The sequence below is a fragment of the Triturus cristatus genome, chromosome 7 (assembly GCF_964204655.1).
Source record: "Triturus cristatus chromosome 7, aTriCri1.1, whole genome shotgun sequence".
NCBI lineage: Eukaryota > Metazoa > Chordata > Amphibia > Caudata > Salamandridae > Triturus > Triturus cristatus.
This window is the reverse complement of record NC_140590.1, coordinates 1,717,949,040-1,717,964,990: the sequence shown is the minus strand read 5'-3', so window position 1 is coordinate 1,717,964,990 and position 15,951 is coordinate 1,717,949,040. Positions and strand designations below refer to the sequence as shown.

General features: G+C 46.0%; 1 long non-coding RNA gene across 1 annotated transcript; it reads right to left on the bottom strand.

The window, feature by feature from the left end:
* Positions 1 to 9,497: 9,497 nt before the first annotated feature.
* Positions 9,498 to 15,697, bottom strand: LOC146812873 (uncharacterized). Its single transcript, XR_014966932.1, has 3 exons — positions 15,451 to 15,697; positions 10,341 to 10,503; positions 9,498 to 9,550 (listed from the first exon to the last, which is right to left on the bottom strand). It is a non-coding gene; the product is annotated as an uncharacterized LOC146812873 (long non-coding RNA).
* Positions 15,698 to 15,951: the final 254 nt, after the last annotated feature.

The window sequence follows — 15,951 nt, the reverse complement described above, 5'->3', positions numbered from 1 at the left end:
TTGACATGGTGTGGGACTTCCACATCAGAGGATCAATGGTGTATGGCAGCCTCTCCGTGAGCAGCAGGGGGTGTTTAGCTGTTACCCGACACTTGTGTGCCAGTTCCATGGCTATCACGCATTTGTGCTGCAGAAGGGGGGTTCCAGTGTTGGACCCACATGTTACTCCATATGACCTGTGTATGTGTACTCCGAGTTGCCTCTGCATTCCCGAATACATGACTAATAAAGGTGTCCCTATGTTTCCAAGGTGCCTCTTCTCAGTCAATGCTGGTGTGTTGCCACGGTGCATACGGCATGTCTGGCATGGTTTTCCGTGATAGTGGCTATGTGTCTATGTGTAGAGTAGCAAGATGCAAGCTGTTTGTGTGGGATTAGACTCTGTATTGTGCATGATGTCCATGACTGTGTGGGTATTGTGACATGTGCCATCCCCATGCATCCAACGTTGGCCAGGCCACCATTCTCTGCATCCACCTGACTCAAGCTTGCAGGACATGGTTCTGCCACCTGTCTACACATACCTGGGTGCCCCCCAGGACACTCCACATGATCCCTGACCTCTGCGCATGACTGTCGCTGTATTCAATATGTCTGTTGGCACGGTTGTGCGGCCACCCCCTCAGCTGGTTGGGCCCATCACGGGTGTGTATGGTGCTCCATGTCTGTCTTGCCTAATACATTGTGACCCATGTGTGTCCTGTGCCAGACTCAGGCCCCAGGGTATGGATGGTTGAAGTCATATGAGAACTCAGGCATGGTTAGACTTTACAAGACACATGTAAGGTAATAATGCAAAATGTAGGCATCATCTCTTTATCGTGTAACTTTTTATTTGTGTTGGGGTACGTGTTGGGGGGGGGGGGTATGACAAGAGGGCCTTTCCGGGTGTGTGGAATCCAAAGTTCACTGTGGGAGTTGGTGTCCTTGCCATTGGAAATCATCAGAGTCCATGCCACAGTCTTTGTCAACATTGGTCAGACAGTGACCAGCAAGTCCATGTGGCAGAGTATGTCTTTTGCTGATGTGCTGCTGTTGGTCCAGTGGGCCAGGTGCCAGGCCAGGTGTCCTGGGAGATGGTGCTGTTGCGCCGACCCTCACGGTCTTTTCCGTGGACGACCCGCCCTCCTGCGGGAACCCTCAGAAGGAGGCAGTGACGATGTTTGGGATGCTCCGTCGTATGTCTCCTCCTCCTCCTGATCCCTCCCTGTGGGTGGTGATGTTCTTGGCCTGGTGGCACAGGGAGGGTTGCCCATGTTGTCGGCTATCCGACGGAGTGTACGGTGAATTCCCGTGAACACCGTCACGAGCACAGCCTGTCTGTCCTCCATCCGCCCTTGGTGTCGCAGTAGACAGGCATGTTGCTCCGCATGTTGCTGAGCCTGCTGGGTCTTGATCTCGAGGGTCCCCTTCATCTCGTTGAGGGTGGACATAACCTGGCTCATGCCCGTGGTGTCCTGCCGGTATGTGTCCAGGATGTTTCTGACATGGGAATATACCGGTTCCGCAGCCAACTGGTCAGGCTCGCGCCTCCGCCGTCCTCCACTCCCACCACCCCTGCCCACTTGCACCTGGCCTGCCCTTGTGGGCACATCGGGTCTCCGGGACCCCTGAGGGGTGGCATTATCGTTGTCGCCTGCCTCCTCCTGGGTGCCCGGTACACTGTGTCCCTCCTGGTCAGCCTGGCTGCGTTGTGGTGGTGGGGCAGGGATCCTGGGTGTCTCCTGGGATGTGGCAGGAGTGGGGGTGGTGGTTGGCCCAGTTGTACCTGACGCAGGTGCTGCAGGTGGTTGGACTCCAGAGGGGCCAGGTTTGTCAGGGCCGTCCACAGAGGGGTGATCCACGACGTTGACCTGTGTGTGAGAGAGACAATGTTAATTTTGTTCCATGCAACATCCATGTTACATTCGTTTCAAAGTTGGCACATTTCCTCTGGGTATTTGGATATGTCTTGCATTCCACTCACAGTGCACTTGTGCATGGGTATGTCCCTTGGCCACAGCTTTTGAGACTTTACCTATGTGTGACACAGTCTTACTTGCTCCGTCAATTGTGACTGCAGTCAGCAGTGGAGTGAGCAGGTGTGGCGAGCCATGCATTGGCGCCTTCCGTGTTGCACTGTACGTGGGCACATGGAGTTGTTCCACACACTTATATAATGCAGGTAGCTGTCGTTGTGCTCGTGCACAGGTTGAGACATGGCCCAGTGTTTTGCCATGGAGAAGAGAGGGGGATTCAGGCACTGGCCACCCTTGTCTACATGCACGCAGTCCACCTGCTGACGAGCAGACATTCCCACACCACCCAAGGCTGAATTGGTCTCCCTGTGTCTCCCTTTCTCACTCCCTCTCTGTCCCCCTCTCCCTCCCTCCCTGTGTCAGCCTCCTCCCTCTGTCCGTCTCCCTGTGTCTCCCTCCCTCTCTCTCCCCCTCTCCCTCCCTCCCTCCCTCTGTGTGTCACCCTCTGTCACCTCAGCCCAGCTTCCTAGGCACACACTTTTTGCAGATCTTTGAATGGCCCTTGGCTTGTTCATGTGAGTTTGTTTCTGATCTCCAGGCACCCTTTGGGTGTAGTGTCTGTGTCTGCGCTGCTGCTGTGGTGGTGTGTGCTGCCACTCTTTCACAGTGTTGGCTGTTCATTAGCTGCTGTCATGTGCAAAAAGTGCCTTCACCCCCATGTCTTAATGCAAGGCGTCCGCCATTTGCTGGCAAGTCTTTCCTGTGTGGGGACACACTGTTTGTCTGGCTGTGACCTAGGCCATATGGGCAGAGGGCATTGTTGTCTGCTTCTGAGTTGCACTATGTGATTTTTTAGGCCCACACTCCCGCCATCCGGGTTACCGTGTCTTGTGTTGGTGTTTTCTGTGGCCTGTGACTTGGGATTGTCCAGCTGGGTGCATGGGGCATGGTGGCGCTAGTGGCATGTGCGTGTTTATGGAGTGTGGTTGAGTCATGTGATAGCTTGGGGTGGTTGCGTGCATGATTGTGAGTTTGGTTGTGGATGACGTTCCCCCCATGTGAGGTGAGTTGTTTGTGTACTCACCAGGCTCTCTGAGTCCTTCTACTCCATCCACTGCCACCACCGGCAGTATGGCCATCACCCTCTCCTCCCAGGGATGGTATTGTACGCGTCTGCGGGGCGGCCCTCCTCCAGTGATGTTGGCCTGGTTGTGGTCGTCGGTCATTTTGGCTCGGACCCTCCTCCGCAGATCGTACCACCTGGCTTGGCATTCATGCCTGGTCCTTTTGGTGGACGCAACAGCATTCACAGCATCGACAATCGTCTGCCAAATTGCTGTTTTTTCGGAAATGCTGGTCTGTCTGACCAATGTTCCAAAGAGGTGTGGCTCGACTCTGAGGATTTCGTCGACAAGGACCTCCAACTCTTGGCTAGTGAACTTTGGATTCTTGTTAGTGGGCATGGTGAGGGGTGTGGATGGTTGTGGGGGATGTGGGTGTGGATGGTTGTGGGTGTGTGGGTGTGGTTGTGCAGGTGTGTGTGTGAATGTGATGAGGGGGTGTTTGTGAAGGTGGTTGTGTGAAGGTGTGCAAGTGTAAGGTGTAGTAAAGGTTCAAGTATGGTGCTGTGGGTTGTCTGTGGGGTCTGGCAGCAGTGAGTCTGTTGCAAAGGCTCATGGTTTGTGTCTGTGGGCCCTTTTTATTGGTCCATTGGTAAGTGTGGCTGTGTTTGAACTTTGGGTGGGTGTGTTATAAGGAGTGGTTGTGTTTTGGGCCTCTGTTTGGGAGTTTGGCAGTTGCAGGTCAGTGAATGTGTTGTATTTGTGCTTGTTGGACATATTTTGTGGCTTTGTGCGATTCGAATAGAGTATTCTTGTGTTGTTTTGCTTTGTCCTGGTTGTGTACGTGTGTTTTTAGCATGTGTACGGTGTGTACATCGGCAATTTTGTTGTACAGTGCTGTCCTTGTCTCTGGCTTGGTACGACTCGTACATTCGCGATGTTGGGTGAAGGTGCTGGTGTTGGGGCCTGGGGTGCGCTTCGTACTTAGACTGATGGGATCGGGGTACGCTCAATACATACGCGGGTGGGGGTACGGGCCGTACATACACTGTTGGGGTGGGGGTACGCTCCATACATACGCGGGTGAGGGTACGAGCCGTACATGCACGGTTGGGGTGGGGGTACGCTCCATACATACGCGGGTGAGGGTACGGGCCATACATACACTGTTGGGGTGAGGGTACGCTCCATACATACGCGGGTGAGGGTACGGGCCATACATACACGGTTGGGGTGGGGGTACGCTCCATACATACGGGGGTGAGGGTATGGGCCGTACATACACGGTTGGGGTGAGGGTACGCTCCATACATACGCGGGTGAGGGTACAGGCTGTACATGCACGGTTTGGGTGGGGGTACGGTCTGTACATACACTGTTGGGGTGGGGGTACGCTCCATACATACGCGGGTGAGGGTACGGGCCGTACATACACGGTTGGGGTGGGGGTACACTTCATACATACGCGTGTGAGGGTACGGGCCGTACATGCACGGTTGGGGTGGGGGTACGGTCCGTACATACACTGTTGGGGCGGGGGTACGCTCCATACATACGCGGGTGAGGGTACGGGCCGTACATACACGGTTGGGGTGGGGGTACGCTCCATACATACGCGGGTGAGGGTACGGGCCGTACATGCACGGTTGGGGTGGGGGTACGGTCCGTACATACACTGTTGGGGTGGGGGTACGCTCCATACATACGCGGGTGAGGGTACGGGCCGTACATACACGGTTGGGGTGGGGGTACGCTCCATACATACGCGGGTGAGGGTACGGGCCGTACATACACGGTTGGGGTGGGGGTACGCTCCATACATACGGGGGTGAGGGTACGGGCCGTACATACACGGTTGGGGTGGGGGTACGCTCCATACATACGCGGGTGAGGGTACGGGCCGTACATACACGGTTGGGGTGGGGGTACGCTCCATACATACGCGGGTGAGGGTACGGGCCGTACATACACGGTTGGGGTGGGGGTACGCTCCATACATACGCGGGTGGGGGTACGGGCCGTACGTACGGGGGTGTACATACACGGGTGGGGGTACGTCTCGTACATACACTGGTGTACATACACGGGTGTACATTCACGGGTGTACATTCACGGGTGGGGGTACGTCTCCTACATACACGGGTGTACACACACGGGTGTACATACACGGTTGTACATTCACGGGTGGGGGTACGTCTCGTACATACACGGGTGTACATACACGGGTGGGGGTTCGACTCGTACGTACACGGGTGTACATACACGGGTGGGGGTTCGGCTCGTACATAGGAGGGCTGGGGGGGTGGTTGGGCGCGTACATACGGGGGCTGGGGGGAGTGTTGGCCGCGTATGCGGGCACATGTCTCCATGGTTGCTATGGGAGTTCGGTGCGGACGGTGCTTTTCCCATCCGGTTGTAACATCGGACGCACGGGATGGATCGTACTTCCGCGGTCAGACTTCACTTTTCACATTTGTACGGTAATTCGTCCGGAGACGTGTCGGGCACATTTTCCGACCCGAGGACGTGTGGGGAATTATTCCCAATGCGATTCGTATGGACTTTTTCCCATGAGAATCGTAGTTGGCAGTTTGTACAGCACTTGTACGATTCGTACGGTAAAAAGACCGGATACGAGTCGTACGGGGAAATATTTTTGCAGGATCGTAATCGGCACCTCTGTGTTTACCACTGACTGGTGTCCATTAAAAAACCCTGTTCAAAACCTACATTTTGAACAAACTATCCCTCTGGAATTGAAGTCTAGTAGATTCTCCTGCTTTTTTCTGTCTGTGTGGTTTCCCTCTTGTACAACTCCACTACCACTCAGATGTAAATCACTCCTCTATCAATGCGGTGAGGCCCACGCTATCCTATTAGTACATACAGATACATGAATACAGGGCTTCTGTGGAAACACTTTAAAAAAAAATCATTTTATGTAATGAGAAGTGGGTTTAGAGTCTCCAACCTTTTCTGCATTGAGAGCTACTTCTGATCAGAGAAAATCATTGTGAGCTACTAAAAACTTGTGCAGTGTTACCAGGCACCCCCATACCCAGCTTCATTTATTGTAAGCCTCACGTCCATAGAGCCAGATACTATGGTTTGAGCAAAATACTTTGATTAAGGGCACTATGAAAGGGCTGGCATGTGTGTCAGGGAGAGTATGCCCTTCGGGGATGTGTGAACATGTGTGCTTATCAATGGGATATATGTGTATGGGTGACTGAGGCCTGTGTCATATGTACTTGTGGCACAGGACATACCTTTCACTATATGTGGCACCATTGCATGTGTAACACAAACATGCAATAATTTTTTTTAATGGGAGAAATTTAAAGTGCAGAAGAATGTTCAGCAAAAATATTTATACTATGGAACATTTTTCTGCACTTTAAATTTCTGTCATTTAAAAAACATGGCTGTATTTTTCAGTTATACCTATGGCACTGTGTCTACTGGCCACTGGCACTGTGTCTACTGGCCACTGGGAGTAAGGGGACTGCTGTTTGTAAATGCACTCGGAAATGAGAGAAAATTTAAATGAAGAGTTTATTTAATCATTAAGGTAACCTTCCATTTTCATTTTCTCCCATTAAAAAGCATTCAGAAACATCATTTTGTTCACAGCTCCAATACTGAGTTGACAAGGACTTTTAATCAAGAGTTAAATACCTCAGTGCTTGAGTTGTTCACCTCTGTGCCCCATACCTGGGTCATAAATCTGACTGAGCACTGCTCATTATCAGGCAATGCTATCTGCATCCTGATGATAATAATGTAAAATAAACATAGCCTTCCCTCAACTTTAAAAGGAAAGTATGACCTTGTGCTTATTTAAAAATAAACTCAAGGCTGTGAGCTACTCTGAAGGTGACTGGCAGCTACTGATAGCTCACGGTCCACTGGTTGGAGACTCCTGTCCTTGATTTAATCGCTCAAGCATTGCTGCCGTTTTTTAAATTTGTTGTTGATAAAGTGAGTCCACGAAGGGGCCTGCTACTCTGAAAGAACATGAATTATGACTAAAGGACACTTTTCCGTAGCTGGATGAATCCATAGGACCAGATTCAAAAAAGCTTTTATCAAAAATCATGTACTCCGTACAAATAGTCAGAAGTTAGGTAAATTGGCAAGAATGCAGATTGTGTATGAATATCTCCTACCAACATAGGTAAATGTGTAGGCACAAATTACACATTATATATTTTTGCGAATCGGCCTCATGGTATTTAGTGAGACAATGACCTAAGTCTTTCTTGTACCGATGTATTGTTTATAGTACTAACATCAAGCCCATTAATAGCACATTCATTTTGTGAAATAGGGATTGAAGATATGTTCTTTTTTAGGTCTTGCTACAGACAAAGTTTGCTTTGCATCACCGACCTATTGTTTCCAATACATTGCATATACTTAAAATAGAATTTGGGACAGCCCCTTGCTCATGAATGAGTGGCTTTGTTGGTTTCTTCAGGTATCTGAACTAGATTTGATAGCTTTCTTCCCTATTCTTGGATTTGTCCCATGCAGGGGCATATCAGACTCGTAGTATTCTGGCTGGATGAGTTTTTCCTTTTCATTTTGACTTGAGGAGCTATTTGTTTCTTTCCCTTTAAGCACTCCGTGAGAGTGCATGTTTTTCCTTGGTTTCTCCCGCTTCTGTTTGTACTGCCTGACATCCTTGACTCTCGTCTCTCCTCTTTTGCCCTCTCCTTTCCCCTCAAGTCATATTACTTCCACGTTCAGCTTTTGTTTATCTAGCACATAAGTCACCATGCTCTGTTTACTATCCTTCTCCCGCACCCCCAATCATCTGTTACTCACTGATGCCCCCATTCTCGGTCCATGCACAGATGCTCCACCAGCATGTCAACAAGTGAGGTGTCTCTGGGAATGGAAATATCAGTTCTGCAGTTTGCGGACCTGGTGAGTCTGTGCCCAAAGACAACCGAAATTGGGTGTGGGGAATTCCATTCACGTGAACTTCCACGGCTCAGAATAAGGAGATTACGGTAACGGTGGAGAGAGATGCACGATATTTAGAATTCCACCAAAAGAGTAGCGCCTGGATACCCTATAGATTGATTAGCTGCGCTTTATAAATCCTGATTGATTGACTGATTGAAATCTAGGTTATTCAACCGTAGCTTTTATCCATCTCCAACCTCTGTAACATCCCTGAAACCCAATTCTTAATCAAAGAAGAGAGCAACATCATGGTATAAGACCCACAACCTTGGATCCACAATCCAACTCTCCATCCACTGGCCATTCCTTGCGTCTACCTGCCAGAAAGAGTCACCGGACTCATTAATTCAACTAACCATCACAGCGGAATCCCCTTGTCATCAATAGTGCTTTATGGCAAATCAGTTAGCTGTTAGGCACTGCATAACTTTACAAGTGCGGCATAACAAAAAGAATACAAATGCTGTAAAAGGCAGCCAAGACATACCAAACATAATAAATCCAAAAGGAGGTGAACAACTAAAAAGGCACGATGGACAAAGCAGACATCTTAAAAGTTCTTACCTGGATTTGCACGAGTGAGTACTGAAAGAGAAGAGAGATTGTTAGAAAGAAGACAGTTAAATATCCATGTTACTTTTCTAATTCAAGAGCTGTCCTTGTTTGAAGTAAAATTGGTGCACAAACTACTGAGCACTCAACAGGGCGCTTATCTCAACTACAAGGTGTGATAGATTTGAAGCCCGAAAAATTGTGAGAGTGAAATATATCCTTCTTAAGCCAGCATACTAAAGAAATTTGCTAACCATAGAAGTGAGTTGTAGGCAGTTTTTGGGTAAGAAAGTGCTAATTGCTTGTTAAATATTGCATAAATGTTAGCTGCTCTTCTGTACAGAAAAAAATGAGTGAGAAATTTGGATTGAGACAAAAAAGTAAAGGAAATGGCAGATACCAAATGTTTCCAATGTATGTGCTACATTAACGTGAATACAAGTTTTTATAATAGAACGGGTATAGACCGGTTCTACAGGATAGCTCATAGTTAAGGCATTCTTTTATGTCTGTAAGAAACTTAACAGCAAATATTAACAACAAATGCCAGTAAGCAATTCATATCTAAGAAAACTGAAATGTAGCCATGTGGAAAATGATATTTAAAGACACGATCATTTTCTGTATTTGTTATGTTTTAGAGCTAGTTCGAGAGAGAGTTGTGCAAAAAGAATAGAGAAATGGACCGTCCTTTGAGGATCGTAGGCTCTAAGTATGCAACTAGACATTACCAGCGGGCTTCGTACAGTTATTTCAGTTTGATCACCCTCCATAGAAGTATGAACCAAGGTAATAAGATAAGTTGCACTGATCTCTTGAGTTTTCTTCTAATTCAGAAGTTATCTCACTGGCTATTGGAAAGGTGATTCAAGGCAGACACCCATCTGACACATTTAATTGGCTCTTCTTTGCTCACGAAGAGCATCGCATTGCTCAGCTCAGATTTACTTACCGGCTTGTTCTCCGCAATAAAGTCCTCATTCAGACTCACAATGCGAAACTTCACTGCAAAGACAAGAAGTGAGCGTTAGTGGGTGGCTTTTGAGTATGAGAATCCCCACACCTTGAGATCAGTTCAAGTACACCTTCCTCCAGAGCCTAGGAGTGTGTCTCACCTCACAGCTCTCAAATGGTTGAGGGACTGGAGCTAGTTTAGCTGGAGGTTGGAGCAGCCACACAGTACTGTACTTAAGGCCCAAGTCACTGAGCTTTTGGTCATTAGTAAATTTGTCTTAATCGCTGAAAACAATATTGTGAATTGGACCCCAAGTAACGCATCCACTTTCTCTTTTTCATTGCCACATCATGTTAAGTTTCATTGATTGTCCATAATCATACAAGTGTATTGACCTCAACTTTCCACTTCTTTCATCATGGTTTCAAATATGTTTTTCTACACAAGTTACTTCCCATCCTCCTCATCTTGTGCTCTCATTTTCCCTCCAATGATTCCTGCAATCGCTGCCTGGCCCTTTATTTCCTATTTGAACATCATGATCCCTTCAATGATCTATTTCTTCTGATTGTTTTTTTCCTTCAATGTTGGTATCACTTGTTTTTTGACTCATATTTCAGTACAGCTTTACATTTTTAGTCATCCTTCCTTTTGCACTTTTCATCTTTGAAAAGTTTTGAGTTTGCAACTTTCCTCACTTTCGCTCCATTCCATTCACTCTTTCCTTCGCTTATATCGCTACACTGTGTGAGGTTCGAATGAGTCTAGAGCTTGAACTCCTCAAAACTCCTAACCAAGCTCTGTCTTGAACACAGAAGGGAGGATATATCCTGGGGGTACCTGTCTGTCCCGGCTTGTACACGGCCTTGTCGGTCTGCACAAATGTCCCACTTTTGACGGTCCTCAAAAGCACCTTCTTCTTGTTTTTCAGTGTGTGGCCCTCAGACTCAACAGAAATGCCCACTTGCCCAACCTCTTCGGAGCCACCAGCGGGGAGCGGCACCTGTAAGGGAACAAAACCATATCACACATGAAAGATTTCACTGCACATCCTATCAGGGTACCATTGACAGGGGCTACCCCTCATCAAATGCAAAAAAGGCAGCATCATTAACAACTTTGTTAATTAGTCTATTTCTTTTAGTCCAGCAGAATATTGCGGCTAAACCAAAATATTACTGGAGACGTTTCTAGAATTATCCATACTATCTCTTTTTTATTAAAAAAAACATTCTCACTTGCCAGTTCTAAAGAAGTCTGAAAATCTGTATTTTGAGAAATGTATTATGAATGTAATTAAAAGCAATCATATTCATTTCATCCCAGTAGTAGCTGTGTCCTTTTTTAAATGTTCTGCATACTTGTTAAACCTTATGCATGGAAAAGTACTAAACTTATTCAAAAGTGTAAACTTACTCAAAAGTGCAGTTGGTGAATCAGACCCTATGTGTTTTCTTCTGTATGAATTCTACAGGCAGAAAGTTATTTGTGGAAAAACCTGAAGTTGTGGTAATTATTACAGCAAAAGTCTAGAATCCTGATTTGGAAACAAACCAATGCCACATGGTATTCCAAGAGACAATACCACATCAGGTACAAACTGATACCACTGAGGGCAATACTTATTGGGAGTTGTGTTTACCATCAGCAGAATAAGGATTTGCTCAGAAGTCAATAATGCCGCACTCTGTAAAAACCCAATCTTGCTTTTTTCAGTAAATCTGGTTGCAGTATTACAGAAACAGTTTACAGCATGAGGCGAAATGTGAACAATTAAAAGTTGCATTAATATAATTATATTAATTAAAATTATGGTGATAGATTCTTATTTGTTTTTATGTAGTGCTTCAAACTGCACTTTTTACTCTTTTAAGCACTTTAAATAACAGTTGCCACAATGTTTCAGCATATTTTTTCCTAATTTATAAACCCCTGAAGGATGAAATGGTGAGCTGGCCCTACCAAGATAAAACTGCACAGCCTGCAGATCAGGCCAGATGTCCACGGCAGGCACTTTGACATGTTTGGCTATCTTGCAAACTATAAAATGTATCCATTCTCACCGTGGATCAAAACTTATTCCTTACAGATTGAAACACTTTTTTTGCAGTTTTGTATACAGCTATTTCTGCCCGAGGGCATTAAGACACTTTACAATAGAAAACGTCACACTTTTTTATTGGTTGAGGCACAGTTAGATTAGGTGATTTTCCCCAAAGCACTGGATGTTGAGCTGAAGGCGATATTCGTATTTGGGTGCCCAGTTCCAAAGCCGGCAGCTGCACTCACTACCCGTACCCCTTCCATCAACAAGTAAAGATGTTTCCACTGCATTCTAGTTTTTTCATTACAACTATCTAATTGTCATATTTTACTGACATTAAACATTGTTTTAATTTCACTATGATTTTTTTTTTCTCAGATCATTGATTTATTTGTTGATGAGTTGGTACTCGAGGGAAAAAGTTCAAGTCTATGAGTTGACTTGAGTTTTTAAATCAGTGAGTTGTGAGCCTATGGACTGACATGGCATAGTTACACACTATTTTGCCACAAAATGCCTGAAGGTTTCTTTTCATAAGCTGGACCAGTTTTTGTCACGAGCTGATGAGACAGAACATGAAGGAGGTTAGAGAGACCCCTTTACCAAGAAATTTAGAAAGAAGAGACAGTGGAGATCATGACCTCTGCAGACAGTGTGTGAGTGACACCAGTCCATGAGCGATGATAAAGGCCAATTCATTGCTTAATTTGTAAAGAATAAGTGCCGGGGCCCTAATCAATGGCCACTGCGGCTTGCACCACCCATTGCCCCTGACAGTGCTGCCAACATCAGTACAAAGACACTCACGGGCCCGATTCACAGAACTAATCTGAGACAAAATCCTAAATTTACTACTTTTGGTATTCACAGAAGGCATTTAGTAGTAGTAAAGTTAGGATTTTGTCTTAAGTTTGACTTAAGTTTGACTTAAGACAAACTTAGGACAGACTTCGGACAGACTTAGGACAAAATCCTAACTTTACTACTACTAAATGCCTTCTGTGAATACCAAAAGTAGTAATTTTAGGATTTTGTATCAGATTAGTTCTGTGAATCGGGCCCCTACTAACCATCACATTCATACAAGTATGACACTTCACACTATTCCAGGCCTCCAAATCTATACGAATAGATTGGGTTGCAGGTATGTTATTTTTAACGTATATATTGAATTAATATAAAACTGTTGTTATGTTCAACTCTAAATAAACAAACAGCGCCACCATGTGCCAGACTGTCATAAGTGCCAGGGTTAGCAATTAAGTGCAGGTGCCGAGCACCGGAAACTACCGGCTCAAATTAAGCACTGGGCCAGTTTCTCATGCGCCCTGTGCATGATCACAATATTGCATACAAAATATTGTGCTGCAGTGATATCACTGTAATTGCATCACAATGGCATGGGGAATCATAATACCTCCTGCCTTTAAATTATCTGTACCCCATATAGTTAGGTAAATTGTGATGTAACTATTAGGTCAAGGGTCGGGTCTAGGTGTGGACACGAACTCCACATAAATACTAACAAAATCATTTAGTATAGTATAACGGAAGATGATATAAATGTAGACAACAGAGTAGCTCATCCTAAAAATGATTTAATTATGTGTGATGTGTTAGATGAAAGGTAAATGCTAAATAATACTGTGGTATCTGATATGCTGTCATACAACCAGGATTATGAGCATTAATTGAGGCAGGAGGACAAGGCCCAGCAACTAATGAGGAGTGAAGCTGGCTCGTGATGGATGCAACCACAGAGTGAATCTGGGCAGCTGTACCAACTCAAGATATGATCCACACAAGGGGCCCAATTGACAAAGGGACTTACGTGTAGTAAAGTTACGAGTGGGAAGTCTCCGCACTCGTGGTGGAATCTCTGCACTGTTATGTTATGTTGTGTGTATTTCTAATGCACGGCTAATGACCCGTGAGGGTATCCATGTGCTGAGTAGGGCGAGGAACCAAGAAAGGTGGATGGATAGAATTATGTTTGTTTTTTCCTGGAAGAGCCAGGTCTTGAGCGTCTATTGGAAGTCCATGAGGGAGGGGGCAGTTTTGAGGTGTAGCGGGAGGTCGTTCCAGGCTTTTGCTGCGATGTGTGAGAAGGAATGTCCCCCGCAGGGGTGCATACAGTACCATGTAGGCTGATCAGATGTGTCTGGTGGGTTGGTAGAAGTTGAGGCGGTGGTTGAGGTATGCTGGTCTGATTTTGTTGAGGGCTTTGTAGGAGTACATGAGCAGCTTGAATTGGCATCTTTGCTGGACTGGGAGCCAGTGGAGTGCGTTGAGGTGCAGTGAGATGTGGGCATTGTGTGGAATGTCCAAGATGAGCACTGGGGGTGGAATCTCCGCATGACACACTGCATAGAGTGCGCCGTGAGGAGATTCCGCCTGAGTGCGGAGATTCCACCATGAGTGCAGAGACCCCATACTCATAGCTTTACTACTTGTAAGTCACTTTGTGAATCGAGCCCAAGAAGTTTGAGGCTGCTCATAAACTGTGAAGGCCTTGTGGGTTAGGCCCACATGCAGATTCAGAGAGAGAAGATGCTACTGATCTTTCTGGAATGAGTGAGTGTGAGTAAAGGAGTATATACTGCTCAGTGCGTACTTTAAGAACCTTGGAGAACGTACCATGTATGGGTAAACTGAAGGCATGCATTCTGAGGAATTCCTCCCTCCATAGGGACTAGAAATAGGAAAGGCTGACAGGGGCATATGCCTTGAAACATGGAAAACATATTCTGATGAGAATGTCTTGATGGAAAACATATTCTGATGAGAATGTCTTGGGTGTGGCATCCTCCTGGAATCTTTGCTGCAATTTGCCAATGGTGAGTATTTTTGAAGACTGAAGGACTTGTGCTAAAGAATAAAAGCAGCTTTATTTATATAAACTCAGCTCAGGGGTATAAGTAACTAATGGCTACCAGTGGTTCGTTGTCATTGTTTTGGTCATTGTATATGTACTGTTGTGAGACAAGTTAGTACATATTTAGTTTAGCATATTATTGCAAGAATACGCAAGCTTCTAAGAAATTTGAACCTGTGGCATAGTGTGAGGACCTCTTGGACCCATTGGATCAGCCAAGTGCCTCTGCGAATTCTGTGACTACAGACAGATGTAAAGGCCCCTAAACAGCATACACCCAGGCCCATGGAGACCAGCATCATTCTGGAACTAAGTATGGTCTTAAATCAGAGCAGCTAATGTTTAAACACACCCAGAGCTAAAGTAGAAAAGAAAATTAGCACCTTCAAAAAGTAGTTTGAAGACAAAAAAGAGGTGTAAGAGGTTTAATATGGACATAAAGACCGAAAGGTACCTAAATGCTTTACCAGAACATTTTATGAGGATGCCTTTAGGCAGTGCTTAATTTGTAAAAATGTAAGTGCCAGGGCCCTTGTCAGGAGGCTACTGCGGCATGCTCTACACATTGGTCCTGCTAGTGCAGTCAATGCCAGTACCAAGACAGCTACAAACCATCACACTCCTGTAAGTGTGACAATTCAGAATTTTCCAAGCCTAATCAGCGATAAGAATGGCTTGGGTGTAGCCATTAGTCTTTTTAATGCATGTTGAGTTAATAAAGAACTGTTGCTGTGGTCATATCTAAATTAGACAAACAGCTCCACACTGTGGCAGACTGTCATAAGTGCCAGTGTTGACAAATAAGTCCCGGTGCTGAGCACCGAAAACCATAGGATCAAATTAAGTACTGCCTTTGGGTATTTACTATGAAGTATCTACTCCTTGTGAGTGAGGTGGTGGTTCGCCTTCATGCACCTTCAGTCATTAACCTTTAACTTGAACCTTGCAATTCTAGGCAGCTAGCTGGGGATTCAGTACTATAGCTGTTACCTCTAGGACCTGGGCACTGCCAACCATCATGGATACTGTACCTGGAAAGAGACACATTTGAAGTATGTGGAGGGTTCAACATTTTCTTCCAGGAGGGTTAGGTTGACCTCCTGCAGGTGAAGTTTGACTGTCACATGTGCAGTCCCATTGAGGCAGATGAGATGGACGCAGGCCCGTTCTGTGTGCGGAAAATGGATCTCTGCCGGGATCAGTACTGTATAGTGCCTGGAAGGGAAGAATACAGAGGTCAAGGGTCGTGTCAGGCTCTGTTCTCACTAGTACCATCACACTCACATGGGTTCCTTTAGGGCCATTCTCCCCTCTACATTCCTCGGTCCTTCATCATCACCCACCATAAACATGGTATTGATTTAGTTCTTCAAAGGTTTAATCTGAGATGCCCACTTAGCAACCAGAGGTAACCTTAATACTGGGTGCTGGAATCAACCGCCTTATGTCCACATATTCTGGTCATTGTGGTATTCTGATTCTAGGACAATGCTCATTACAGTATTGGGAGCAGAGGGTCAAGTGTGTCAAAG